Source organism: Haliaeetus albicilla, chromosome 4, assembly GCF_947461875.1.
Source record: "Haliaeetus albicilla chromosome 4, bHalAlb1.1, whole genome shotgun sequence".
NCBI lineage: Eukaryota > Metazoa > Chordata > Aves > Accipitriformes > Accipitridae > Haliaeetus > Haliaeetus albicilla.
Window position 1 is genome coordinate 35,130,679 of NC_091486.1, and position 19,297 is coordinate 35,149,975.

At 48.1% G+C, this 19,297-nt stretch overlaps 1 long non-coding RNA gene across 1 annotated transcript in view; it reads right to left on the bottom strand.

Moving 5' to 3' along the window:
• Window positions 1–7,637: 7,637 nt before the first annotated feature.
• The window catches only part of LOC138685136 (uncharacterized), a 46,821-nt gene continuing 35,161 nt past the window's right edge, over window positions 7,638–19,297 (bottom strand). Inside the window, exon 3 of the long non-coding RNA XR_011324398.1 lies at window positions 7,638–8,206. This is a non-coding gene — a long non-coding RNA (uncharacterized lncRNA). The remainder of the gene's footprint in view (window positions 8,207–19,297) is intronic.

Here is a 19,297-nt window from a genome sequence, read left to right on the forward strand (position 1 = left end):
GGCAGGGGTGGTGCGACACGGAGGGGAACCCAGGCACAACCACGCCGGGCTGTACAGGTTTGGTGGCACACGATCCCTTCTAGGGAGACTTTGCAAGCTCTGATCATTAACTGATACCTACTGGCATTATAACACCCCTCTTCAGAGCCCTCCATCAGCTAAACCCGATGCAGCGATGGCAGCGAGCACCTCCGAGGAGCACTTCGGCGTGAGCTTGAGGATTAGGTTGGAGGTGGCAAACGTAGCCCTACCCTGCAGCCCCACTCCCACTGCACTTTGTGCTTTCTGAGTGAGGTGTTGGAGTCTAACAAGCATCAAAACCGCAGAGTTTTGAGCCAAATCCAAATGTCAGTCCCCCCACTGGGACTATCAGATCTGGATTGTTTATTTCAGTCACTTACAGTAGCTACAAAAATCAAATGTTAACACATACACACTGCCATGTAGCTATAGCAATAAACCTAATTAAAAAAAAGGCAAGGCTTGGCTTGGCCTGGCCTAAAATAGCATAGCGTCACTTAGAAGTAAAAATAGGAGTCCAGCACACTGTCTCTAAACTTCCCAAAGTTATTTGCCTTGCTTTTACCATGCAATGTCACATTTAATGCCTAAACAGTCTGCGTTTTGCGAGGAGTTATTAGCTGCATCCCCAGCCGCAGTGTCTCTCACAAAGCCTTCACACCTCCGAAAACAAGGCTCATATTTTTTAAGTACCTGCTGCAGTCCAGAGGGCAGAGAGGGAAAAGTGATTTTGGTTTTAATGTACAGAGGGCAGCTCCCACCAAACCTCTTTGGGCCTTTCAGACTTTTAACCTTCAAGATGCTGGTATGGGCACACAGTCTGAAAATAATAGTGTCTTGGGGCTGTATGTACAGGAGTGGAGATTTCTGCAGAAAACATTTGCAGAATTTGTATCAAGGACAGCAGCAAATTTGGAGATGGGGGGCTTGGGGTTGCTTTTTCATTTTCTGAAGGGACTGGAAAGTACATTTTTTAAAGCCGTACACTGGCCAGAACTCGAGATCTGAAAAATCTTTGTGCAGTTTAACTTCACAAACTGAAGGGCGGTGGGCTGGGCACCTAAGGACCTGGCTGGGTGAAGCCACGGCTGCGGGGATAGTGCCACGCATGGAGGCAGAGCCCAGCTCCTCCACCCGGCGTCACGTGGAGGGCTGCCGATGTGTTGCCGTTTGTCCGCTTCTCCGTGCATTCTTACACCAGCAAGAGCAAGGCCCCTTGCAATGCCAATGGGTGGGGGCTGGTTCCTTGTCCGGGAAGTAATTTGTTTATTTTGGCTGTTTCATAGACATGTTTTGTCATGGCACTGTGGCATCTGTAAATAGCCTCAAATACCAGCACACACTTACTTACTTTACAAAACACGAGAGAAGACCTAGATGTACAAAACCACTGACGAGACCAGTAATACCACGCTCAGCACAATATTGCTTAGGGGCAACCCATGCCACCAACCACCCAACAGCCTGCAGTCACTTGCCGGCCTGGCTGTTGTTTTACCAAGGCCAAACCACTTGGTAAAAATAGGACTGCTGGCACACCCATTCCCCCGGGCTTTTCCTCTCAGACTGCAACATTTTTGGAGCAAGGAGCCGTGATGCATTTAACACAACAGCATCCTGACCTCGGTCCTCAAAATAAAGCCAGATGTGTTATCGGCACCACTGAGTGTTGGTGAGCAGCGCTCATCCGCCCGCCCCCGCCGGGGATGTTCAGATGACGTTCAATCCCTCGGTGCCTTTGGATGCAGGTGAACAAGCCCGCTGTGTGGGATCCCAGTGCATAAAGAATTCGGTTCCGTACAGCCTGACTGCAGCGGATGGGTGACACACAGCTCTCGCCTTCTCCCACCCCAAATGCTGTGCTACACACAGGACAGGCACAGCTTCCACACCTCTCCATCATGATGCTTTTCCTTAAAATAAAGTCTGATCAGATGTTCATTATCATTCCCTTTCAGCTAACGATAGTGAGACATGATTTACAGAACATTACCGTTACAAAAATATTATAATAAAGGGAGGTCGGACATTCTGTTCTAGCTACTGGCTCCCTTAGCTCGCCTGCCTCTGCGTGCTGAGGAGCCGTGATGACCTCAAATGAAAAGACACCGGGGCCATTTTTCCTTGCTGCTCTAGCCATCAGGGCCTCACCCCCCCGGGCAGCACTAAATCAGCTCGGCTTTGCCGAAGCATACTGGCTGTCAGCCTCGAGAGCCGTGGGATGAAGGCAGGGATGAAGGCAGGGATGCCTGCACGTGTCTATGATGTCCCACGTGCAGCTTAACCGAGGGGGCGGGTGGACGTGGGCAGAAGGTGGGCGTCGCGTATCGCTGCCTCCTATTTTCCAGAAGCAGCTCTCAAAAAGTCTCATCTTCAAAGAGCTCTCTAAAGCTTCTTTGAAAACAAAATGATTAAAGGCTATCTTCCCTCTCATCCAACATCAGACACATCTCGCGCCGCATCCTTGCTTTCACCCCTTATTATGCATGCAGCTTTTCCGCAGCTCCCAGTTTTGCGTCGGGATGGAAGTTACAACCCTGAATTAAAAGCGAAGTTCATTACTGCACATCAAAGTAGGCACCGCGCCTCGGCCAGGCGTGCCCTTTCTTTTATTTATAGGTACGTGGCCGGGCCGGAGAGGGGGTTACAGGGGCTGGGGTGGGGTGGGAGGGGCGGTGCAAGGTATTTACAGATATCAGCCCCCGCAGGTTTGAAAGGCAAGCTGGAGGCGGGAATGCCCACGGCTGGTGGTGCTGGTGGGGTTTTTCCCTCCAGAATAATCAGTACCCTCAACTGGACTTAAAGGTAGATGGAGATACACTGGGCCATTGCAATTAGGTCTTTAGAGCCATTTTTTTATTGTGTTTTCATAATAACAATAATAATAAATTATCTATAGTTCTGGTCTGGACAGGCCACAAGCTGGCTGACTGAGCCTGTAAAATTGTGCTCTGTTTGACACAGGAGCCAAAAGTCTCATTTTTTTGCCCTGCGTGCCCACGGCAGCCGGGACGCTGTGCCCTGCCGGTGCCACCACAGTGGCGTCTGCCGGCACCCATGGGCAGGAGGTTCAGGAGGGGCAGGCAGATCCACCTCCTACCCCGGCCAGGCTTTGCCTTCAAATGCTTTTCATATTAGGTGAGCTTAATTTATTTTAGTTTCAGTTTAATTAACAGTTTTGTCACAGCAGGAGGGCTGTTGAAAACAAAGGCACATTTTAAAAAAAAAAAAAAGCAGGATTTTTGTCAACTTTTCCTTTTTTTTTGCCATATTGAATGTGAGCCACAAAGCAGTAAAATATTCCGCAGTCTCACACAGCAGCCGCCAAGCTGCATAATAAAAAAAGCATGTGAGGAATCAGCTCTATAATGCTAACTAGGTGGCATCCACCACGGCTTTGTAAATAAAACGTGAGGCTCATTTTGCTCAGCTGAGGAAGAGCAGCCCCCCAGGTAGGAGCCTCCATTTCCATCCTTCTCCCCTTTGAGTTTCCCTGGGCGGTGGGAGCCTTTAGTCCCTCGCCGGGGGCGAGGGGACAGGAGCGGGGTTGCATCCCACCCACCGGTGAGCAAACCCCACAGAGGCAGCCGTGAGCCCGGCCTCGGCCGTCCTCCGGCTCGCTTTCCTGGGGTCGCAGTGCCTTCACCTGTCACCGCCCCAGTGGGAAATAAAAGCGACTGCAAGGTGAAAAATGTTAAGAAAACGTAGTAACGCCTCATAAACTTGCCATGAGAGAAGCTTTAAAAGGGGCTTGCTTTACATCGGGTCACTCAGAAATGAAGTGCAATTATTCAGGATGAAATCCGGCTTCTAAATGCAAATGCGCGCGACAAACCATCACCCTTGACAGGGGAAAGGGGCAGCAGCGGGTTTTACGGCGAGGAGCTTTCAGCAGAACAGGGACGAGCCGAGAGGTGAGGAAGAGCCGTTTAATGTGACCTGAATTAGCAGCTATAGATAGTGTTTCCTGCATGTTTTACATTTTCAAATAAAAAGGATCTTCTTGTTTAATGGTTAATAAAAATGATTAGTGTTCCCAGGGCACAGATCCTGACAGATGCAGACTGTGCTGGAGGGACCAGCTACAAGACACAAGAGAAGATGAAACTGATTTTTTTTTTTTTTTTCCTGTGGAGTACATCTCTACCAGCATTTGCAAGTTAATTTGTAATATAATTATATGTTGCTTCTGTCACAGAAGCACAGCATGTGTGACGGGCCAGCGGCCCGCCACTGCCACCGGCAGCCTGCGACAGCCCAGCAAACACTCTGCAGCGAAGAAAAAGCCAACAGCTAAGAGGTTGTGTGTGTGTACACATTATATATATAAAACCGCACATTTATATGTACATATATACACATATATGTCTGCATATATATACACATGCACAAATATACACACACATATGTTATATATACACATATAGATACCTATATACATTTAATAAATACATATATATATTTAAAAATATGATTTTTTTTAATATGTGTGTGTGTGTGTATATATTTGTGTGATGGATACTGCACAGGAGAGCAAGCTGATTGCCTTGGAGCATATGGTGCTTTAAAGCCACCCAGGCTAACCGGCCAGAAAAGCTTTGCCATGCCCAGCTCCCCAGCGCAGCACCCAGCATCGCCACCTTCCTAACAAGAATAAAACCTGCCATGCCAGCCTCTTGGCAGCCCTACCACCTCGCTCTGAAAGCTGGGTTGACTTCTCTTTTTTTATTATTTTTTATTTTCATGGCATGCCACATAGAGGATTACGGTCGGTAATAGTTTTCTAAGAAATAAAGTCTATGAAAGTAATTGTTAGAAACAAGCAGCGATAGCAAATGCTTGCAGAGTGGTTGCCATAGTGCAGGAGCACAATTGGAGATTTAATATCATTACTAATGATATTTACTTGGCCTGCAGGAGAGAGTGAGACTTGTGCTCCCTAAATGTCATTTGACTGCTAATATGTCAGCGAGTGCACCCAGCCCGGCCCCAGGGAGGGCCCTGGCGTGACCCGGGGCAGCGCTGCCCGCAGGAAGGCGATGCTGCTGCTCCTGCTCCTGCTCCTGCTCCTGCTCCTGCTCCTCCTGCCCCTGCCCCTGCCCCTGCCCCTGCTCCCCCTGCCCCTGCTCCTGCTCCCCCTGCCCCTGCTCCTCCAGCCCCTGCCCCTGCCCCTGCCCCTGCTCCTGCTGCCCCTGCCCCTGCTGCTGCTGGTGTCCCCCTCCACGGGCCGTGCCCACCCGCCGCCCCGGGGAGCCCACGTTTGGCAGGTGCGGGGGTCCCCAAGGAGCCCCCACACATGTAGCCACAGTGCCGGGGCTCGGCTCCTCCCTGGCCCCCACGGGGCAGCCGTGGCCAGCGCCCAAACCAAGCCCCAGCCGCCGATTTACTGATGGGTTTCGGCTGAGTTACACAGCCTGCGCGTTCAGGCTTCCTCTCCTGTTGGGCTTCTCCACGGGAGGGGGAGACATATTGCGTTGCTGTAAAGTGAGCCATTTAGTTTATTAAACGCTGTTAAGGGTGCCCTGAGGTCTCTGCACATGTGGGACCATCAAGGCGGAATCGTTATTATTATGGTTCTTATTAGTCATAGTCATTTTCCCAGCGATACGTCTCACGTCCAGATGTCTTCCCATCTATCTCTTAAATTTTGCGATGCCAACGCAAAACTGTTATGAAGACGGACTGGTCCAAGTCCCGCTTCACGCGGTACAGGAGCAGAACATGCGTGCAAAAATAAATATATACATACGTTTTTAAATTAAAAGACAAACGAAAGAAAGGGTCATAGTTGGCTAAAAATGAATTGTGCAGTGCATAAAAGAGACAACAGATTAGAGAAGATAACATTTTAGTTTAAGTGTTCCATCATTATTAATTCATTTGGTGCTCTTTATGATAATACCAATCATTTGGAATTCATTTGGTGTTTATGTGGATGTCATCTCGACTCCTGCAGAAATTCCAAAGTAATTCAGCATTAATGTGCTATTAAAAATTGTTACCAGCCACTACCTTCATTACTTCACCAGCACAGACTAATCTTTCTTCTCCCATTCTCTAAATTCAAATTTCAGTGTTTATTTTGCTTTTATCTTTATTAGGGTTTTAAAATGTAATGCTTCTATTTAAAAATTCTCCTTATGCTACATGAGTGTTGTCTGGTTTTGACAGCATCAAAACTATGCAAATAAAGGAGGGAGTTAATGGTGATTTTTCATTATGTTACTGGCATTTGACTGAAAAATCAACCAAAGAGGTTTCGGCTTATCATTTAAAACAGTGAAGTTACCGAGCTGGTATTTATGTTCACAGCAGATGACACTGAACCAAATCCGTATGAAATACCATCTGCACCATGTGGAGTTCCTTCTTTTTGGGCACAGTAGATGCCCCCGCACCCCCGAGACAGGCAGGGAAGGGATGCGGCTGCCCCGGCCCTCCCAGGGGCGCAGGGTACCCAGGGGGGACCGCGGGGACCGAAAGGGCCAAGCCGCCACTGGCAACCCTTTTCTGGCCTCAGCCCCGTGGGTGGAGGAGCATCCTTCTGCTCCCAGCTGGGGAACGCTGGGCCGGTGGCCGCAGTAATGCATAATCTGGGTCCAAGCCCTGGCAATACAGGAAGAAAGGCTGCACTTGCACGTAACATTAAAAAAATAAGCACTGGGAGATTAAATGCAAAAACCTTGCATTAAAAGGGCATTAATTAGGTTTTATAGTCAAGGGCTTGAAGATTAGAAAATGCCAGATAGCTGGGAGTCTGAAAAACATTTAAAAAAAAAAAAAGAAAGAAAGAAAAATACAAAGGCTGGGTTCAGTTCCTAGCTGTGCCTGTCTTGCTGCGCAGCCCTCTGATTACATGATCGCATACTATTTTTCCCCTGGACACCAGCTTCTTTTGGACCGCAGGACAACAGCATACAGGGGCAGGGTGAAGTTCGCGCTTGGCAACTCTCAGTCTGGCATCTGCAGCTGGAGGGCTTGACCATACAACCAAATAACACTCTTTCAATGCTGCTGCTTAGCAAAAATTCCTTGTTTGAAATTGCAGACCACCTCAGACCCTTGTGTATGTGAGCAAAGATATAGGGGGTGGGTATTATTCAGTGCTCTGTAGCCCAGAGAAAGTGGAGAATACAACATAAAGCTCACCATCAATCACTTGAAACACACTATAAACGGCAAGCGGGGATGAAGTCCCCCAGGTGACCGATGAAGCGAAGCCCATCAGCACGGTCAGGTCGGTGCCCGGGCAGCAACGGGTGGGACAAGGGAAACGGCGTGGGCTGGTCACACCGGGACTGACACTAAAGACCCCCAGCCGGTGGTGGGAAGGAGCCAGCACCCACCTGGCTCCTGGCCATGGAGGAGGGAGATGCCACCACCATCCCCCGGCACCACCGGGACCCGGCCAGGGCTGAGCATCCTCTGCCACTCACGCCAACCGCGGAGCACAGCTTTACACGGAGACTAAAGCCCATCGCAGAGGAATTTTCCACTTAATCAAAATCCTGTGAAGAATATGAATGCTTATAGGTTAAAGGAACCTGGCAGCTCTTACTTGTCTATCATGTCTTTAAGGATTGCCATTAAGTCATAAACGTGACAAAGATTAAAGAGTTTATTAATGTTATTAGAGAGTTGAGATAAAATGCTATGCCTTGCAGGGTCTCTCTCCCTCTCTCACTGTTTAATGAAAACATTTTCATCACTTTCTGAATCTATTATACCAAATATTCATTTCAGGAGTCCTAAGATGATTTTATTTTAATTAGAAAAGATGTAGCAACCACCTGAAGTAATACAGTTAAAATACCTTGCCACGGTTCCCCTTCTCCCCGCTGCCGGCAGACGAGCGTTTCTCCAGCCGTGCCGTGGTGGCAGAGCAAGCCCAGGGTGACCGAAGGCGTGCAGGGAAGTTTTGCGGCATGGCAGGACCATCACGCCGGCCCCTCCTGGAGACCCTGCGAGCCAGCAGCACCTCAGACCAGGCCTTGCAAATGGCTCTGTGCATCTCCAAAAGCCACCGCGTTGGCCAAGGTTAACGGGCAATGAGAGCCGCTGCAGCCACAGGTTGGACCGGGGGTACGTCCCCAGGGAGCGAGTGAGGGGTGGGAGCATCTTCTGCAGGCACAGGAGACGAAGTGAAGTCCTCGCCCGTGGAGAAAAGCAAGAGAAGGAAAAGAAGCTTAAAAAAAAGAAAAGAAAAAGGGAGGTTTGTGGTGGCTCGCGAAAGGAGCATTCTCCTCTGCAAATCTATGGCAACTATTCACAAAACCAGAAGAAAATAAGCAGCCAAAGTCCTTCCTTGGTGTGGCTGCTTTGACTTCAGTGGGCGTTACACCATGGCTGAGTTTTAATCCATGTTTAGAGCAGGTCCAGTCTTTGATGATGAAGACTGAAAATCAGCCACTTTCACGCAGCACCTGGACAGTTACATTTTTCTATGTGAGCCTTCCCTTCCAGCTCAAGACTTTTTAACGGTATTCGCAATGCAAGCAGCTCACAGACGCTCTTTCTTTTAAACTTTCCAACTAACCCGATTTAATTTGTTAATTTATTCTGTAACCTGATTTACTGTTAATTTATTTTGGTGCATAAGATATCCCAGCTTTAAGTTCCAATTAATTAAAGGGGAGGGCTTAATGTTTTTGCTACGCAATATCTTCATGCCACATTGTATTCCATTTTAACACCGCACTGAAGCATTTCCAAAGTTTATTGCCATTAACTAACATAAATCCATACATCTGCAAATTAATTTCACGCACACAAAAGATTACTCTTTGCAAATGTACCTTTAAGAGGGGAATATTGGCTACAGCAATCATCACTTGTTGCTTAGCAACAGCCATAGCATCACTTACGGCAGGTTTATCCTAAACAGCAATGTAAAACCCAGGGACGTGTCTATCCACTCCCTGTCGTCCATCCCTGCTAGTGCTGCTCAGACCTGGGTTAAGGGAGCCAGACTTTGCTAATTTTCTTTCTTTTTTGGAGGGCTGTCTGATTTTAGGTTTCTTAAGAATGATAAAATAATCCTCAGCCATTAAACTAATTTTAAGCAGCAATCCAAAGCTTGGTGCCCCATTCCGACCGTGATGGCAACGCCAACGCAAATCAGCGTGAGCACGAATGTCTGTTCGGTGTCTGTTCGGTTTGTGGCTACGCTACTGCTGGCTCAGCATTTTGCACCAAAAACTTCTTAAAAATTTACACCTAGTTTGTTGCAATCAATTCAAGATTAGAAGAGGGAAATCAGATTATATTAAGACCTTCCTGAGGGTATCCCGAGGCTGTTCTAGTCTTCCTGAAGCCCAGGGAAGCCCCTACAGCCAGAAGCTGTCAGGTCTCATCTCTATTCTTGCAACTAGCCAGCACTGCGACAAATGACCTTTGCGATGGTGCATACACCCCTGCGCCCGCCCGTCCGTCTGTCCGTCCGTCCGCATGGCTGTGCCTCCTCCAGCTCCTCCCCTCGGCGCGCTGCCTGCCAAGCAGCTCTCCGATGCGATGCTCCCGCCTGCCCTTTGCCAACCGTGGGTGCCAGCCAGCTGCTCCCCTTGGCCAAAGAAGTGGCAAGTAAATATTCTAACAGCATCCATTAGCCCTGCCTTTGACGGCTCGTGGAGAGGGGCCCGCAGGCTCGGGCCCGGGTTTTAAAGCCATTATGCCGTTATCTGTAGGCACGGCTAATTCACAAAAAATGAATGCAGGGTTTGCAATCAAGGAAAAATTAGCATCTCAGCCAGCAGAGAGGGTGAACATGTGAGCCAGCCAGCACTGCCAGCAACCTTGATTCTGTTTTTGGCAAAGCTGGCCGGCTTGGCAAACACAATGGTAATGAGATAAACTGAAACACCAGGCAACGGGGCTGCTCTTTGAAGTAATTATCCTCCAGGGCAACAAGGAACACGATGAAAACGTTTTTAGAGACATGGTGTGGATGCACAGGGAACATTATTTGCATTCCTGAAGTCAGCCCTCGATTTGCAAGGCTCAGGTGTGCCGATGCCAAGCAGCCAGAGAAAGGGCAGGAGAGCCCCAGAGCGGGTACAGCAACCAGGCAATACAGCAAGAAGAGGAGCCGTGCAAGGAGCAGCACTATGGGGCAGCACCGCCCCGGCAATGCCGGTGTTAAGCCTTTATTGCTCCTGAGAAATGCCTGTCTGGGCAGCCATGCAGTTCCCGCTGTACTGGCCCACAGGCAGAGGCTTCACGGCAGACACTTAACTTTCAAAACCAGCTATCCATTTAGGGGGTAGAGCAGTGGACTAGAGACAAGGCGAAGGAAGAAATAACGCACTGTCAAATCTCGTAGTCGGGAACTACAGGTGAGCACCGAGTGGGATTTCATCTGGGGGGCTCTGCAATGCCATGCACACGTGAGAAAAAAACAAAAGGCGAGGCAAGGAAACAGCAATATGTGGCACAGCACGCTCCCTCGGTCACTTGTGACTAACCAGGTAAGCGGCTGGCATTTTCCTGGTATCGGGACACTTGACTCTGAATTTGAGGTCTTAAACAAAATTATTTTCAAAGCAACAACATAACAGTTGGCGTCACAAATCCCCAAGCACAAAGTGCCTTGGTGAGCGGGTTTCACTTAGAGAGGCCCGGGGTTAAAGCTGCACCAGCAGCAGATCGCCTCTCGCTCCAAAAGCGGGCGGGCGGGCGAGCATCTCCCTGGACCCCACCAGAGGGGACGGGCTGAGAGGGATGCAGGACACATCCCGCTGCTCCCGGGCTTCCACCACAGGCAGCAGGGCTTGTGTAATACTCTTTTGATAATTATCAGAGTTAAAATCTTTTCCAAAAGAAACACTAAACAGGTGAAAGGTTTATATTTTTTTACAATTACTTTTTTGTTTTAATAAAAAGGAACACCTTTGAGCAGAGCAATGCAAAGCTAGGCCTGGACCAAGGAGCGGGATGTGCAGGCAGAGCAGGTTATGCAGCTTTTACTCTGCATTTATTCATTGGCTTCAGAGGCTTGCTTGAGCCACTGCTTGGTGACCCTGTCCCTGCCCGCAGTCCGGAGGAGGGGGCAGACAGCTGCCCAATTCCTGCTGAACCTTAGAAGCTTTTGCTTCTCTCACCCACAGCAGACCTTATATTTTTTTATTTTTTTTTTAACAGAAAGACCATGAAAAGAAAGAACATGAAAAGAAAGAACACACGTGAGGACGGGGAGGCGGTGAAAGGCAGAGTGGTGGGGACACGTGTGGAGGCAGCAGGACCGGGAGCAGTGTGGTGGGATGGGGGAGAGGGACCCTCAGCCCTGGCCATGGGATGCTGCAGCTTCCCAGTGCCAGCCCTTCCTTCTGCCCACCCCCACACACCCCCACGGGGCTTGTGGCGAAGGAGCTGCAGGCAGAGAACCAGGGTGTGAATCCCAGATGCACTTCACCGAGTCCCCCCCAGAAACCAAAGAAATCTTTAAGAAAGATGGTGCAAGAACACCTCCTGGGGCGAGCCTGCGGCTCCCGACCAGGCTGGATCCCTGCAAATGGTGGTTTTGGAAAGAAAAGCTCTATTCTAGGCAAAACCCCCATGTTCCCTTCTGCACCGCAAATAGTACCTGTTAGTACAGAGCCAACCAAGGCAAAAATGTTTATTACAAAGGAGAATTATAAAAGAGGAGTGCCTGAATCTGGAACAAAATGTAAAACAGGGGAAACAAATGTAAAAAGCTCTATAAAAGTTTTAATGGATACTTTCAGATATGGAGTGGCATTTTACTGTGATGTTTTAAATTATTTCTCTTTCGTTTTTCTTTTTTTAGCTTTTAGGCAGACCATTAATCTGAGGGGCTCTTTCCACCTGCAGAGGCGTAACGCTTCAAAGCAGGCACCTACCAGATGACTGCTGGCGGGCAAAGTGCAGCTGGGGTTGGAGAAGTCGGGGCCCTGGGCTTTGCAGCAAGGGGAGCTCCAGCCCAGTAGGACAGTCTCCCAAATGCCACGCACCCAGCGAGACCCAGCAGCGCCCGAGCCCATGGGAGTTTTGCTGCTGGTTTGAAAGGGAGCAGCAGAGGGGGCCGGTTTGGTGTGGAGGGACAAAGAGCCGGCACAAAATGGAGCGCATACATCTCCTGCCGCTTACAAATGCACGTATATACAGTGAGGCGGTCCTAGCCAGAAGCTTCTCCCATACTTGCTTTTTTGATGCCAAGGACCTACTTTCAGGATTTGACTCCAGCCTACACACTTCCAACACCTTGAAGGTCTCAAACCCTGTGTTTAAATATCTTTGGCCTATTGCTGACCTTTCCAAAGCCCAGGAACAGCCATTTCTTCTTGCTGATGCAGATGCAGGAAATTCTTAACTAAATCCTAACTGAAAGCCAGAAAAGCAGATAAGCAGGCTAATCCTCCAGCCCGTCAGACCCCAGGCTCCCTCGGACCGCAGGGCAAGTCCTTGCTCCGCAGACCGGCTCAGCAGTTTGCTCACCCCTATCTTGACCGTGTCGGCGTGTGCTTCTCCAGGGCTGGGGATGAAAGCATCCCCACTTTCCAAAGAGAGAAATATTTTGCTGCCGCTCACTCACTTACTGACATTTGTGATGCCGGTCTCTGGCTGCTGCTCCCTTTGCAAAACACCTTGCAGAAATCTATGGAAAACACATTCAAAGAAACACACATAGTTCAGGTGGTGGGGGTTGTGTGTATTCTTTAGGTTTTTGGCTACATAAAGCCCTCTCCTCCTCAAAATCCTAATTCTCCCTGGAAATATGTGATGCTACTCAGCCAGGAACAGCACTGCCATTTAGGGATATGTCTACGTTAGTTAATAAGGGCAAATAGTTTCAAATGCAGTAGCACTGTATATGCAAAAAGTATCGATTTTGATGTCTTCAGAGACTCTGCTCTGGTTAAAAGGAAGTCAAAAAGAAAAAAAAAATAGAAGTAATTTTATCTAGAATACTGTATTCTGAATACTTTTGTCTGAATTTGGTCTGCTTTCTCAAGAAGGGGTCTGGGAAACCAGTATAGGGGGAAAATGAAATCCCAGCCACTCGCTTATTAATGAAACAGCAACAAACTCATTAAGAGCAGCGATTGCTGCCGAGGGTGCCCCAGTTGCACCAGCTGCTCCGCACAGCAGAGCCCTGCCGGGAGCCCCAATTAGGCTGATGGAGCTCGCCGGGCTGGCAGGGGGCCAGCCTGCCCCAGCAATTTAGAGGAGCTGGGCCCATGCGGGACTGTCACAATGACAGAGACCCCACCTGTATTAAAAACATTAGCGGTCATTGCAAAAGCTGCTGCAGAAGAAACCCGCACTGAAGAACGGCACGGTCAGGAGGGTGAGCGTGCTCAGTGCTTCTCTGCAGTGCTTTTTCGTAACTCACATGCACAGACCCCTGTCCCCTCCACCACCGAAGGCTGGAGGTCTTAAATCACCCCTCTTCTCCTTATTTCACACACTCTCTGCTCCCAGGCAGTTCTCCCTGAGCCTGCAGGCAGGATTAAAACAAGTAGCATGAAGAGAGTGATAAAATGATGAAGGTGGTTGAAAATAACCTCACTAAATTAACCCCCTTAGAGGTTAGTTTTGTCCTCTTGCCTTTCAGACTTGCATAGGACCGCTCTTACCGAATCTGCTTATCACGAGAGACCCGCGGTCTCTGCAAACACCAGCAATCGCTTGGTTTTCCTGTGCTGCACTTGCTGGAGCCCAGCCCTAACCTGAAGGACGGCCTGGCACAAGCTCAAAAGACAAGTGGGCAACCTTTCAGTTTGGAGTCATCTACAGCCCGTGTCCAAGAAGCTGACAAGTCCTGTTGTGCTGGAGGTGGAAGCCTGAAGGTCAAAAACCAACCCCATGCCCAAGAGTGCAGAAATCATTTCAGAAAAGGGTGAGTGACGTTCAGGACGCGCTGCTCAGAGAGGTACGTGGGGCTGGAGTCACGCCTGCAGGACAGCCTGACGAGTTCGCCCTGCTCTCCTCAAAGCTGGGAGAAAGGTATTCTTGTCCTCTGAGGATTGCAACATAGACAGCTCTGTTGTTTCAACAATGTTATTTTCTAAATGCATTTGCTCTACCGAATGGCACTTAAAAGCCTGGCTACGAATGACCATTGTCATTTCTCCCCCAGGGAACTGAACCGCTTCATCCCGACACACGTCACCTGCTGAGGCAGCCACAGATGCTATGCCAGAGGCTACACAAAGAACACAGGACCCCCCATACCAGAGTATACCAAAGGTCCAGCCAGCCCAGTTCCCCGCCTCTGGCTTTGGTCAAGAGCAGAGGGTAAGAACATTGGGTCCCTCACCAGGGCTCCCCTGATGAACACTTGCTGCTGCTGGCTTCTAGCAGTCACTCGCAGGCCCTCTTCCATCAACGCTACTGGGTCGATGCTGGGGAAAGGCAGCCTAGGGACTTCGGGGTGGAGAGATGCTGCGGTGAATGGCCCGCTGCTGCTTTGAGCAGTAACAGCAAGTGCAGCGACCTTGTCTTCCCCCTCTCTTTCTCCCACACCCTCCTGGCGTCTGCTCACCTGTAACCAGGGATCCACTAGAGCGGGAACTTCTCCCTTCTGCTCCTCCTGCTCCTGCCAACAGTTCTCTTGCTTCTCCCTGTCTAATTAGTTCAAATTTCAGACTCAAGTTTTTCCCTAAAGCCCTTCCCAATCCTCCTAGTTCTTCTCCTTGTACACCTCCATCCTGTCCTCCATCAAGGATGGCTGTAACGTCACTCGGCAGTATGTCTTCACAAATGTTGGTGCACGCTTCTTCAGTATTAAAATTGGTCTATATTAATGTTGCCATAATTAGTACTTGAATAAAGTAAGCAAAAAACAGAACGCTAAGAAATACTAAGCTGTCTCAAAAACAGGAGTTCAGCAGCACAGCTGAAGTACTTCCAACACTCTCCTATCAAAAATAGAAATACAGTGAAGGAACCTCTTGACCATGTCCTTATCTCACCCTTGTGAGAACTCCAGGGACTAGAAGGTTGGTGGAGCTTTGTGTGCTTTACACACCAGATTGTGAGAATATGAAAGGTCAGTTCAATGGATGCAGGATGTATTTGTATATCACCTATTGCACAGGTGCCCTACGTTACATTGCCAGAGCTTCACCAATATTCATCCACATGAGTGAAAACAGTATTGCCTCCCGGTGAGATACCGCAACCCGCAAAGCCCCCACAAGTGCTAGATATGATCCGCTCACTGGCTTGACCTGCCCTTCCACATCCCCGTACCTTTGGCTGCTCTATGTACTTATTTAGCCTTCCTAGATGAGATTTCTTTTTTTGCTGGTGCATATTGACATTCTCTGATGACAAAACAGGTTAATCATAGCATGGTGGAGTAGCAATACCAACAACTTTACACAACACTATCCTTCACCAGACTAAGACACACCATCCTGTACTAAATCTCTGGTACCATCAGAAGGGTCCCAAACATGGATTGTCCCTGCCCCTGTACCACTTTTTGTAGTCATTCCCTGAAGGGAACAGCAGAAAGGCACCATCTTGCTGAGCAGCAGTCACAAAGAGCAAATACCCCACGCCAGAAGATCTTTCCTGAGAGCAAGCTGCAATGATGCACTGGCCACCAGCCAGGATTTGGTGACTTGCCCCTAACTGAGCACCACATAGTGCCTGTGCCACACCGCTCCCCAGTGCTCCTGGCACAAAGAAAAATTAAACTACTGTAGGGCAAGGATCTCTAAAGAAGAACACATCATGGCCCCTGATTTTGCTGGACATACCCAGCAGAATTTGGGGACACTGAATAATCTCTGAGGACAAGTAAGATGGACCTGGTCCACTGGTCAAGCCATGCTGAATTTGATTAACACTTTTGATGAGAAAACAAAAGCCTGAATCCAGAAATAAATACTTTGAAAAAGGTTTTGACATTTCCTAAAACTTTATTTTCTTACCCTGAATTTTCCTAGAAGGGCACACACAATAGATGTTAGGCATCCAGGTGGTCTCTCTTTGTAACCAAACGAGAGATTTCTTTAAAATGCTCTTAAAATTAGGCTCTGAAAAGCCTCTACAGATGACCGTCATCCTCCACAAAGAAAGTGTCAAGGGACACCAGCTAGCTCTTCTAGACGCTCCGCACTGCTGATGGGGAAACCTCTCCTCCCGCTGTGTTTGGAAATCCCCATGCGTTTTAATGCTCCTGGAAAGACTACTGAAAAGTGTTGCTTGCCCTTTAAAAGCAAAAACCTTTCAAACCTAAAAAATAATTACATGGATTTCACATGAAGTGACACTGGTAATATGCTTTTAAATAGAGACATACAAGGCAACAGACAAAAATATTGAGATCAGAAACTGACTAATCCTAAAAAGCCATTTTTACAAGAGAGCCAGAGGAAAGAAGGAGACAGGGAAAGATAACCATGGTCTGAATAATATCAGAAAGAAGGTACTGGAAGGTGCAGAATTAACCTTTTCCTAATTAATTACAAGTTGTAAGGCAAAGGAAATCAGCCAGTTGAGGGCAATTTCAACGAGACAGGGATTTCAACGCGTGAAACACTTTGGCTGTCCTTTAAAAGCAGAAGGAGAGGAAGGGAAGCGGCTGGTGTCAGGAGAGGGGGGTGAGATGGAGCTGCGATACCGTCCCAGCACACCAGCCACGGCCACGGCTGAGCCCACCAGCTCCGGAAGGACCATGCTCCAAATGACGGTGGGGAAGATTTCATTACAGGATGTAAGCCCGCAAGATAACGATCAGTAAATGCATTCTAAACAGGGTTATTCGAAAGGCAATCAAATTTTTGCAAGAGGAAAATTATTCGGGAAGTTGTACTTCAAAAGACTTCTTTAACCTCCTACGACCTGATATTTCATATGCTCCTACACTCAGCTCTTAATTCTTGAAGTATTACCATATTTAGTAACTGGAGAAGATGCGGAAATATTTGCTGAAGGTATTCAGTGGAGAAAATTTGATTCTTTTCATTTTAGTTTGGATCTTTACTTCTCAAATCACCCAACAACTCTCCACAAACCTCCTGCATCATCCCCATGGCAAATACCTTCAGTGCAACTTGGCCAGAAGCCTTTTTTTCTTTTTTTTTTTTTTAAACCACTTCATTTTTATTAACACCCACACTCTTACATCTCAAGATGGAGAGCTCTCATGGATGCAGGATTCTCACAAATGCAGATATGGCAAATGACATAGAGAGGATTCATGTGGAGAGTGACACTCTGCTCTGTCTGCCTGGTCTTCATGAACCTCATTAAAGCCGCAGAAGGTGCAGACCTGCTGTCTGGCCCAATAATGCTGTATCTGGGAAAATACACAGCTTTAAAGCAAGCTGCTTCTTTAGATTGTGCTGCCTTGAATTACACACTGCTGCACTACACAAAACTGTGGACCGTTGTGATGATAAACAGGGGGGAAATGTTTATCAGCATTTAAAAAAAAAGAGAAGGAGAGAAGATGGAAGGAGTGCTATGTTTTAATGCAGAATTTAGCTTGCTTTTTTCCCCTTACACTTCCCATTCAGCTGAGCGTTGTTCAAGAGCAGAAAATATTTTTCTGAGTCCGTTGAATGATATTTTTCATCACAAGTCAGCTAAAGAAGCCAGTATTTCCATTCATATTAGTTCTTGGAGTTACATGGAGCTAATTTACAACAGCCAGCTTTTTTGCTTCCTGTGCATGAGGGTTAGAAGCTAAATAGCATCAAGAATAACACTGCAGCACCTTGCTTGCCTTAACCCACTGGGGCATCCTCAGATGCCTAGAAATCATTCAGAAACAAACCAACCAACCTGCCGTAGCACTGTAAAGCAATACACTGCAGAAGAGTTGCTGTGATGCCTAGTGCTAAGAAACATAGTAGAGTTATTAGTGAAGCTCTGAGGTCAGGCAAACATGTTTAGCAGTCAGGAACCCGGCTTTTTTTGTTCTTTTAAATGGACTACTTTTTAGGATGCAGTTTACTAAAGCACAACACTAATTGAATTTTTAAAATTTTTTTTCCCCTATAGGTTTTATAAAAGGGGGTTTATGTGGAGAAAAAAAGGCAAAATCCTGATGCTCCATTTCCTCAATCACAGCTTTCCCCTTCATGGTCTTCCTTGCTCATATTCAGTACTGGATTTGTGGCTACTGCTCCTGGCAAGCAACGAAGAAGCTGGAAAGTGAGATTCTGTGGAAAAAGCAAGCTAGGAAAAAAAGCCCTCCCCAGATGAAGATTAATTTTCTCAACCCTTCTTTCAGCAATCTGCAGTGCTGTCAGAAGACTCAGAGGGGAAAATGCTTTGCTTTTGGTTTGGGGGTTTTTTGGATGGATGATGTCCCTTTAACAATAGGTCTGCACTACCAAAAAATCCTATGCTGAGGAAAACTCTAAGCTAGATGAGATGCCCACGTACTCCTCCCGTGCCCTAAATCCCCGAACTCCCCCTGTCCTCCCCTTCTAAGTGATGAAGAGCAGAAGAGATGAATCTCCATTCACAGGGGAAGCCGTGGGACCTGGGGACCTGCCTACAGCTGGCACTGCACAGACGGGGAAGGTACAGTTGCCACTGATTTATATGCCACTTATGAGAAATTTTTGTGAAATTATTCAAGCAGCACCATGTGGGTATGCAGTCGGGGTGAGAGCCAGTTGAAAAGCAGTGGCATAGCAGCTGGTTGGTTTGGAGGACTAATTATGGGATGGAGTCTTACACATCTGGGTCATCGCTTCACATCCATCTCAGCTGCATACTAGCGACAAGGTCATTACTCTTTGATAGTTCTTTGGTGACAGACATGAAATGGCTCTGCAGGTCCAGACCACTTTGTAGTGCACTGGTCTCCTCCTTAGAGCACCCTGTATGACAGGGACTAATTGATCTTTGCATTGGCAGCGTGAGCGGAGATCTCAGGGCTGATCTGCTTGGGAACGGCATCCAGATTTGATGCACCGCAAGAGGCCAGCCTGGAAGAAGGCTATCCCACCAGCTTCCCTGCCACACCGCTTCCGCAGCCAGCCAGAGAACAGAAAATCCTTCCATGATCTTGTTCAAACACATCCGATACGGCAAAACAAAATGGGCTTTGGCAAAGGATCGTTAGTGGCAGAGTGCACCCAGTGCAACCGCTTCACCATCCTTTCTCACAGCAGGAGTAACCTTTACGTGGCTGCAACCCTGAATTGCGGTTACTGCCTGAGAGATCTCCAGAAAGCCTGGCAACACAGCGTGGAGCCTGTGGGCAGAGTCAGGCCTTACGAGCTAAAGATCCACAACCTAAAATGAAAATAAAATCTTCGCAGGGAAAGGCATACACCTGCTTCACAGC